Genomic DNA, 9,965 nt, shown 5'->3' with positions numbered 1-9,965 from the left:
GTGCCTGAAATCTAGACATACAGGGAGGAGTGAGTCCAGACATCAGATAATTGACAATATTAGCATACGAAGGCTCTATAGTAACCACAGAACATAAAGCTGAATCGGTAAAAGAGTCACAAGTCAAGTCAGGAGAATCTACTCCCCTTGTGTCCTCCAGTAGCCTACTCAGGTGATCGGCTACTTGATTCACTGCCCCGGATCTATCCTTAATCTCAATGTCGAACTCCTGAAGTAGTAAAGCCTATCTGATCAATCTTGGTTTAGATTGTGGCTTCTTAAGCAAATAGAGGATAGCTGTATGATCTGTATACACAACCACTTGAGAATTGATTAGATATTGTCTAAACTTGTCTAAAGTAAATACAATGGCAAACATTTCTTTCTCAGTGGTGGTATAGTTGGGTTTCTAACCCGAATATGACGTGTCTGGGTCAGTTCATGGAAGTAGGCAAGTCAATTTTTCCCAAAATAGTTGGGTCTGAATATGCTGATACCCCTATTTAACAAGTAGGCTACTAAAAAGCCTATTACAAAAATGGGTTCCTTGATCACTCACTAAGGCCCTAAGAATCCCAAACTAACTAAAAATGTTAGACTTGACAAACTCAATTACGATTTTGGCATCATCTTTCTAGGTGGCAATGGCCTCTATCCATTTGGAAAGGTAATAAATGGCTAGAAGGATATAATTGAAGTCATTGAAAGGAGGATAAAGGCTTATAAAATCAATACCCCAAACATCAAACATTTCATAGAACAATATAGGCTTTTGAGGCATCTCATGCCTCTAACTCAACCCCCCAAATTTTTGGCATGTCTCATAAGATTTACAGAATTCATAGTAGTCTTTAAATAGGGAAGGCCAATAAAACCTATTCTCTAAGATTTTCCTCACTGTCCTCTTTGAGCTAAAATACCCCCGACAGGACAACATATAGTAAGCAGTGATAATCTGTTGTTGCTCTTCTTAAGGCACGCACCATCTTATAATCTGGTCCCCACACAGCCTCTAGAGGAATGGTTCATCCCACACATAATACTTAGACTCGGCTTAGAGCTTCTACACCTGATATGTCGACATAAAAGGTAGGGTTAGTCCAGTCATGAGATAATTTACAATATGAGCATACCAAGACTCCCTAAGAGCTATAGAACATAATATCTTATCAGGAAAAGAATAAAAAAAAAAGGTTAGATTTATCAACTCCCCTTGTGTCTAAGGGTAACCGGCTCAAATGATCAGCCACATGGTTTTTAGCTCTGGCTTGGTCCTTGATCTCAAGATCAAACTCTTGTAAGAGAAGAGCCTAACGAAGCAATCGAGGTTTTGAGTATGGTTTCTTAAAAAGATACCATACTGCTGCATGGTCGGTGAATACAACTATTAAATTAATCAAATAAGGTCTAAATTTATCTAGAGCAAAAATTACAGCAAAAAGCTCTTTCTCAATGGTTATGTGGTTGACTTGCGTAGCATCCAAGGTTTTTGATGCATAGGCGATCACCCTTAAAAGTTTATCCTCTTTCTGTCCTAACATGGCTCCAACAGCAAAGTTAGATGCATCACAAGAAATCTCAAAATGCAAGTCCCAATTTGGAGCAACTAGTATGGGTGGAGAAATCAGCTTAGCTTTCAAGATATCAAAGGCAATTTTGCTGGTTTCATTAAATTCAAACTCTGCATATTTTTTAAAAGGTTTAAAAGTGGTAAAGCAATTTTGCTAAAATCTTCTATAAATCTCCTATAAAACCCTGTATGCCCCAAAAAGGATCAAATTTCTTTAAGATTAGTAGGATATGGGAGGGAAGAGATAATTTAAATTTTTGCCTTGTCTACTTCTATGCTTTTGTAAGAAATCAAATGGCCCAAAACTATGCCCCCATTGACCATAAAGTGACATTTTTCAAAATTCAGAACTAGCTTCTTTTCAATGCATCTTTGTAAAACCTTTTCCAAGCTAGACAAACATGTAGTAAAAGAGTTACCATACATACTGAAGTCATCCATGAATAGCTCCATGCAATCCCCCAAGAAATCATTGAAGATCAACATCATGCATCTTTGGAAAGTTCCTAGGGCGTTACAAAGTCTGAATGGCATTCTTTTATAAGCATTAGTCCCAAAATCACAAGTGAATGTTGTCTTCTCATGGTCCTCCAGTGTAATGGGTACCTGAAAATAACCAGAAAAACCATCAACCAAATAATAGTAGGATTTGCCTGCTAATCTTTCTAACATTTGGTCAACAAAGGGGATGGGGAAGTGGTCTTTACATGTAGCATCATTAAGTTTCCTATATTCAATATAGACATGCCATGCATTTTGGACTCTAATGGGTATGAGTTTATTCTTTTCATTTTTCACTACCATCAACCCACTCTTTTAGGGCACTACTTGAACAGGATTAACCCATTTACTATCTGATATGGCGTAAATAATTCCAGCACTTAGGAGCTTTGATATCTCCTTCTTAACTACCTCCTTAATTAAATGATTGACTCTTTTTTGGTTTTGTTTTACTAGTTTTTCTCCTTCCTCTAAAAGGATTCTATGAGTGCAGAAGGTTAGGCAAATACTAGGTATATCAGCTAGAGTCCATTCTATGGCTTTCTCATATTTTTTTCAAAACATTGAGCAATATGTCTTCCTCTTCTAGGGAAAGGTAGTTAGCAATTATGACTGGAAATTACTCATTAGACTCTAAGAAAACATATTTAAGGTTTGGTGGTAAGGGTTTAAGCTCAAGAGTAGAGGGTTGGACGAGAGAAGGAATTAATTAAGAAATATCAATAGAAGAAAGTGCAAGATTACTCCCCTCACCCTACTCTGCTATGGAATGAACCCTAAGGCCTTGGACACCATATTTGCACCACTTAAACAAGTTAGGGCCCTATCAAACAAATATTTCAAAGTATGAGAAGAAATGGTATAAGAAATTGGTTCATAAGGTGAAGTAGGAAACTCTATAGCCCTTAAACCAAGGCTCCTTTTATGGAGCAAGTGCAAAGGTGGGACAACAATAGTAGATGGGCACTCTGAGTTTGCAGCACCGTGAGGGATTCGTCAATGCAACTAGTGAATTTCGTCACGGTGAGATGAAGAAGCAGAGCTGACACCTCTCGAGAAAGAATTATTCGTCATGACTAAGACCTTATCTCGTCGTGGTGAATGAGGAAGACAGTAAGCTTCATCTTCAGAAATTACAATGCTCTGCCTCTCTTCCAGATCTAAATCTCCTACAATACTAACAGAAAGTTCCTCTACAAGAGAGTTGTCACTGATAATTGGAGGTATGGTGCTAATGTAAGATTTAGATCCACAAGATGACAATACAAGTAGACGTGGGGTCGGTTGTGTACAATTAACTATTGCATGGTTAACACATGTCTCACTGCCGCCATATGAACATGCAGAGGGAAAAGAATAAAGGGAAGAAAGTAAAGTAGGGGCTTTATCCTCATTAAGTAAGGACTTACATGAATAAAATTCAAAGGTATCAGAGATAACCTCACTCAATTCAAATTTAGAAACAGCATCATCAACAGCGACATCAATAACATTTAAACCCAAAAGAGAGTTATCCTTATATGGATGCCTCATTACCTCATAAATATTGAAAGAAACTACTTACTCTCCTACCTCCATGGTTATCGCACCATCTTTCATTTGAATCATCATGTCTAAAGTCTCAAGAATGGTCTACTAAGAATGAGTGTTGATTCATGAGACAACTCATTAGCCATGTCAAGCACATAAAAGTCAACAAGAAAAAGCAAACCCTTAACCTGAACTAAGATATCCTTTAAAATCCACTCGGGTTTCCTAGTTGTTCTATCAGCTAACTAGAGTGTAACAGTAGTGGTCTGTAGAATACCAACTCCTAAAGCTTTATATACTAATAATGGCATATCATTTATAGCTGCCCCTAAATCAAGTAAGGCCCCGCTATGGCAACTTTACCTTTATAGTGTAAGGAATAGTGAAAGCACCGAGATCTTACCATTTGGACTAACTTGAACTAACTCATTGGGTTTAAATTTCCTCTTATTCGTGTAAAGCTCTTTTAGGTATCTAGCAAAAGGTGGGGAATTCTTAATCAAATCTATGAAAGGTAAATTCACTTCAAGCTTGTTAAAGAAATCCACAACCTCTTTCAAAGTTTTAGAAGCTACAATCCTTGTAGACATAAGATATGAATTGGGAAAAGGGAGTTCTTTAGAATTTACCTCCTTGCCATCACGCATTAAGGCTCCCTCTTCGCTCATTTCTCCTTTCTTTATGGCAGCTTTTCTTTGATTGTTCTGTACTTTCTTGGGTTGCTCCTCTTGGCATTCATTAGTGTCACCAACCTCTTGATCACCTCATCATGGATCATTGGATTTCTTGAGTAATGCCTTCTTTTTAGAGCTTTCAGTAAGCTTTGTGGGTGAGAGAGGTGGGCTTTCTACTTCATGATTGTTGCCCTCCTCTTGAGCTAACTGAACCCGCTTCCCACTCCTAAGCTCAATGGCATTGAGAGACTTAGGATTTATGACAGTGTTTGAAGGTATTGTACCACTAGCTTTAGCTTGTTAATCATTCATGGTATTGGACATTTGAGTGACAAACCCATTTAAATTCTCATGTCTAGTCTCAAGTTGTTCAATCTTTGAATACACAGTAGCAAAGTTGTTCTCAAATTGACTTCCCATAGCCACCATCTTCTCTTCCACCTGGCTCATCTTATTATCTAGGAAAGCTATCTTGCTGTCACTCTTGGACATTTTGGTGAGAACCCACAAGGGAAAAATCCCACGAACCCACAACCGATCTGAATATACGCACCCCAAGAACGTAAACAAAGGTTTGGTGATCTACTTGAACCCTTGAACACGGAAGAACAAGGACCCGAAGTGTTGAAAGACGCCACAAGATTGATCAAGCCTTGATAAGTCTGTTAGTTCAATGAAGAACCCTAGAGAGAACTCCTCTCAATCAGAAATTGCAAAATGCAAGTTTTCATTCAAAATTCCAAATCCCCTCCCAAAATGAGGGTTACAATATCTTATAGAGGATACATTCAAGATCTGACCTAAAAAGCATTAAATGCAATCTAGAAAATCAAAACATAATAAATTCATAAGGACTTGATTTAGGTAACTTGGAAATTCAAAAGTCAAATCTGCCAACTAATTATGAATTTTCGCACAAATGCATTTAATGAAATATAATCAGCATATCAAGCCCAAAATATGATTAATTAGGCCCAAATGAGTCTTCTCATGTGTTGTACTTGATCCAAGCTCCTTAAATTGAAGTCTCCAAGCCCAAGATATGATCAGTAGCTCCATTTTCAGCCTAAATGACATTAGTGACATCCTCAGCATTTTTATCCAGATTTGATACTCCAATAAATGCCATTTGCTTTGTCAAGGTGTCTTGCACTAGCCCACTCAAAGCTTCCTTAATTCTTTTAGCTCTTGCTCTTGTGATTGGTCCAGTTGGGATTTGCAATGGATCATTGGAAGTTGAGGAGTTAGCTTGCTGTATCGCATCATTCCCCCTCTCCTCAAAAGGATTCGACCTCGAATCATCACCTGCATCAAAAGGAGATAAATCAGCCACATTGAAAGTAGCACTAACATTATACTTACCAAGTAAATCAATTTTGTAAGCATTGTCATTGATTCTTTCAAGCACTTGAAATGGACCATCTCCTCTTGGAGCTAATTTGGACTTTCGTTGAGCTGGAAATCTTTCTTTCCTCATATGCACCCACACCCAATCACCAGGTTCAAAGAGAACACGCCTTCTTCCTTTGTTAGCCTTGGATGCATATTGCTCATTTTTCTTTTCAATTTGTTGTTTCACTTTTTGATGAAGTTGTTTCACTGTTTCAGCTTTTTTTGTCCCATCAAGACTGGCCCTCTCATCAATAGGCAATGGTAATAAATCCAAGGGAGTTAGTGGATTAAAACCATACACTATTTCAAAAGGAGAATAATCAGTAGATGAGTGCACACTCCTATTGTAAGCAAATTCAATGAATGACAAGCAATTTTCCCAATTCTTCAAGTTCTTTTGAATCACAGTTCTAAGCAATTGAGTTAAAGTTCTATTAACTACCTCAGTTTGTCCATCAGTTTGTGGATGACAAGCAGTAGAAAACAATAATTTAGTACCCAGCTTACCCCACAAAATCCTCCAAAAATGACTCAAGAATTTTGTATCCCTATCAGAAACAATACTTTTAGGAACACCATGAAGTCTTACAATTTCCTTAAAGAACAAATCAGCAATGTATGTGGCATCATCAGTTTTATGGCAAGCAATGAAATGTGCCATTTTAGAAAATCTATCGACAACCACAAATATGGAATCCATACCCTTTCTTGACCTAGGTAAACCCAAAATAAAATCCATTGATATATCTACCCAAGGTTCACTAGGCACAGGTAATGGGGTGTACAAACCATGTGGCAAGACTCTAGATTTAGCCTTTTTACAAGTTATGCATTTAGCACAGATTCTTTCCACATCACGTTTCATTTTAGGCCAAAAGAAATGTTCATGCAAAACATCCAAAGTCTTTTTCACACCAAAGTGACCCATTAATCCTCCCCCATGTGCTTCTCTCACAAGTAATTCTCGCAAAGAACATTGAGGCACACACAATCTGTTTTCTTTAAACAAGTATCCATCAATCCTATAAAACTTTTCAAATGCTTTCTTTTCACAAGCAAGAAACACTTCAGCAAAATCAGCATCAATGGCATACAATTCCTTGATATATTCAAAACCAAGCAACCTAGCATTTAGAGTAGTAAGAAGAGTATACCTTCTTGACAATGCATCAGCCACCACATTTTCTTTACCTTTCTTGTATCTGATGACATACGGAAATGTCTCAATAAATTCCAGCCACCTTGCATGTCTCTTGTTCAGCTTACCTTGACCCTTAATGTGCTTCAAAGATTGATGATCAGTATGAATTACAAATTGTTTAGGCCAAAGGTAGTGTTGCCAATTCTCTAATGCTCTTTTAAGTGCATAGAGCTCCTTGTCATATGTTGGATACTTCAAGGCTGCTCCATTCAACTTTTCACTAAAATAAGCAATTGGCTTTCCTTCCTGCATCAAAACAGCTCCTATTCCAACTCCAGATGCATCACATTCAATCTCAAAAGTTTTGTTAAAGTTAGGCAATACTAATACAGGTGCAGAACACAATTTATCCTTAAGCCTAATGAATGCAACATCTTGTTCTTTATCCCATTTAAAACCAACAGACTTTTTAATAACTTCAGTGAGTGGTGCAGCAAGTGTGCTAAAATCTTTGACAAAGCGCCTATAAAAACTAGCCAAACCATGAAAGCTTCTCACCTCAGTTATGCTTTTAGGTGTTGGCCATTCTTTAATAGCTCTTATCTTTTCTTCATCAACTTCTATTCCTTTAGCACTCACCACAAAGCCAAGAAAAACAATTTTATCCATACAAAAATCACACTTCTTCATATTTGCAAACAATTTTTCCTTTCTCAAAACATCAAGCACACAATGCAAATGATTCAAATGCTCATCAAGATTCTTGCTGTAAATCAGAATGTCATCAAAATAAACCACAACAAATTTCCCAATGAAAGCACGCAAAACATGATTCATTAATCTCATGAAAGTACTAGGTGCATTAGTTAACCCAAATGGCATAACTAACCATTCATACAAACCATGTTTTGTTTTGAAAGCAGTTTTCCATTCATCCCCTTCCCTCATTCTAATTTGATGGTATCCAGATTTCAAATCAATCTTAGAAAAGACAATAGAACCATGCAATTCATCAAGCATATCATCTAATCTAGGAATGGGATGGCGATACTTTATAGTGATGTTATTCACAGCTCTGCAATCAATGCACATCCTCCAAGTTCCATCTTTCTTTGGGACCAAAAGTACCGGAACAGCACAAGGACTCAAGCTTTCTCTAACATATCCCCTTGCCATGAGCTCTTCCACTTGCCTTTGAAGTTCCTTTGTCTCTTCTGGATTGCTTCTATAGGCTGGCCTATTAGGAATTGTTGCTCCTGGAATGAAATCAATTTGATGCTCAATTCCTCTAATGGGTGGTAATCCAGGTGGAATCTCCTCTGGGAACACATCAACATATTCCTGCAATAAAGAACTAACAACACTTGGAAAGGAAGAGTTAATGTCATTAGTATCCAAAAAGGATTCCTTGTAAACAAGGAGAAGCAAATGTTGTTCAGCCAAAAAGGCATTCCTCACTTCACTTTCTTTTGCATAAAAACTCAATTTCTTTTTCTCTTTTCTCTCTTCATTTTTTTTCTGAAATTCTTTTTTTGAACTCTCATCTTTTCTCTCCTTTTCACTCCCATTTCTTTTTGATGTCTCTCTCACATTTTTCATATCACTCTCTTTTTTATCTCTCTCTTTTTTCATCTTAAGTTGATCCTCATACACTTGCTTTGGGGTCAATGGTACAAGAGTAATGGGTCTGTTGTTCATTACAAAAGAATATCTATTTGTAAGCCCATCTTTCTTTACCTTTCTATCAAATTCCCAAGGTCTTCCCAAAAGTATATGTCCAGCATGCATAGGAACAACATCACATAATACTTCATCACAAACTTCCCAATTGAAAAAGAAACAAGAACTTGCTTATCAACTTTAATCTCCCCACATTCATTCAGCCATTGCAGCTTGTATGGTCTAGGGTGTCTAACAGTGGGCAAATGTAATTTCTCAACCATTGTAGTGCTTGCAACATTTGTAACACTCCCACCATCAATTATCAAACTACATACCTTGTTATTAATGAGGCAGCGAGTATGGAAAATATTTTCCCTTTGCTCATTCAACTCATCTTCCTTCACTTGACAATTCAAGGCTCTTCTAACCACAAGGCATTCTCCTTCCACAGCATACTCAATCCCATCATCACTAGCATCTTCAAGTAGGGGCATGGAGTCATCACTTTCACTCTCACTTTCAGTCACAACTTCATTATTTTTCAGAATCATAACTCTCTTGTTGGGGCATTGAGAAGCAATATGACCTGTACCCAAACACTTGAAACATTTTATATCCCTATTTCTAGAAGTTTGGGAATCAGATTTACCTTTGCTCTTTGATGAAGCTTCTTCTTTGCCTCTAGTGGTCTCCTTTTGGATAGCTTTTTCTCCTTTCTTCCAATTCTGTTTGAAAGAAGAAGTTGATCCAGAATGAAATTTTGAAGCACCTTTTCGCTTGAGTTGCTTTTCCACCTTAATAGCCATATGCACCATGTCTTCTAGTTCTACATAATGATGCAATTCAACTATATCAGCTATATCTTTGTTCAACCCACTTAGAAATCGGGCCATTGTTGCTTCTCTATCTTCTTGCACATTAGCTCTTATCATGGCCAATTCCATCTCCTTATTGTACTCCTCTACACTCCTAGGACCTTGTGTAAGGGTCTGCAACTTTTGATAAAGCTCTCTAAAATAATGGTTGGGAACAAATCTCTTCTTCATTAGAGCTTTCATTTCGCTCCAAGTTGTTACAGGCCTCTCTCCATTATTCCTCCTATTAATACCCAATTTATCCCACCAAACAATGGCATAATCAGTGAATTCTATTGCTGCCAACTTCACCTTTTTAGCTTCAGAATAATTATGACACTCAAAGATCATTTCTATTTTCTTTTCCCACTCTAAGTAGGCTTCAGGATCATTTCTACCTTGGAATGATGGTATCTTCATTTTGATGCTCCCAAGGTTCCCATCTACTCTATCTCTCTCCCTTGGGTTATTTCTCCCATATCTTCTCCCATACCTATCCCCTCTATGCCTATTCCTTATCAGTTCAACTTCAGATTCAGAATTGACTTCATCCTCACTACCACCAACTTTGTTATTTTCAGATTCAAAGTCATCCATAGAAACCTCCCTTTGCCTTCCATGCCTTCTAGGTTTAGGTTGGG

The 9,965-nt window shown here is 37.5% G+C and overlaps 1 pseudogene; it reads right to left on the bottom strand.

Annotated features, from left to right (window-relative positions):
- Window positions 1-244: 244 nt before the first annotated feature.
- LOC114754593 (uncharacterized) overlaps window positions 245-9,965 on the bottom strand; it is a 57,599-nt pseudogene continuing 47,878 nt past the window's right edge.

The sequence above is a fragment of the Neltuma alba genome, unplaced genomic scaffold (genome assembly GCF_004799145.2).
Source record: "Neltuma alba isolate B1F8T4 unplaced genomic scaffold, ASM479914v2 tig00010165_pilon, whole genome shotgun sequence".
In the NCBI taxonomy this organism is placed as follows: domain Eukaryota; kingdom Viridiplantae; phylum Streptophyta; class Magnoliopsida; order Fabales; family Fabaceae; genus Neltuma; species Neltuma alba.
Note: the sequence above shows the minus strand (reverse complement) of the source record. Positions and strands in the feature narration are given on the sequence as shown.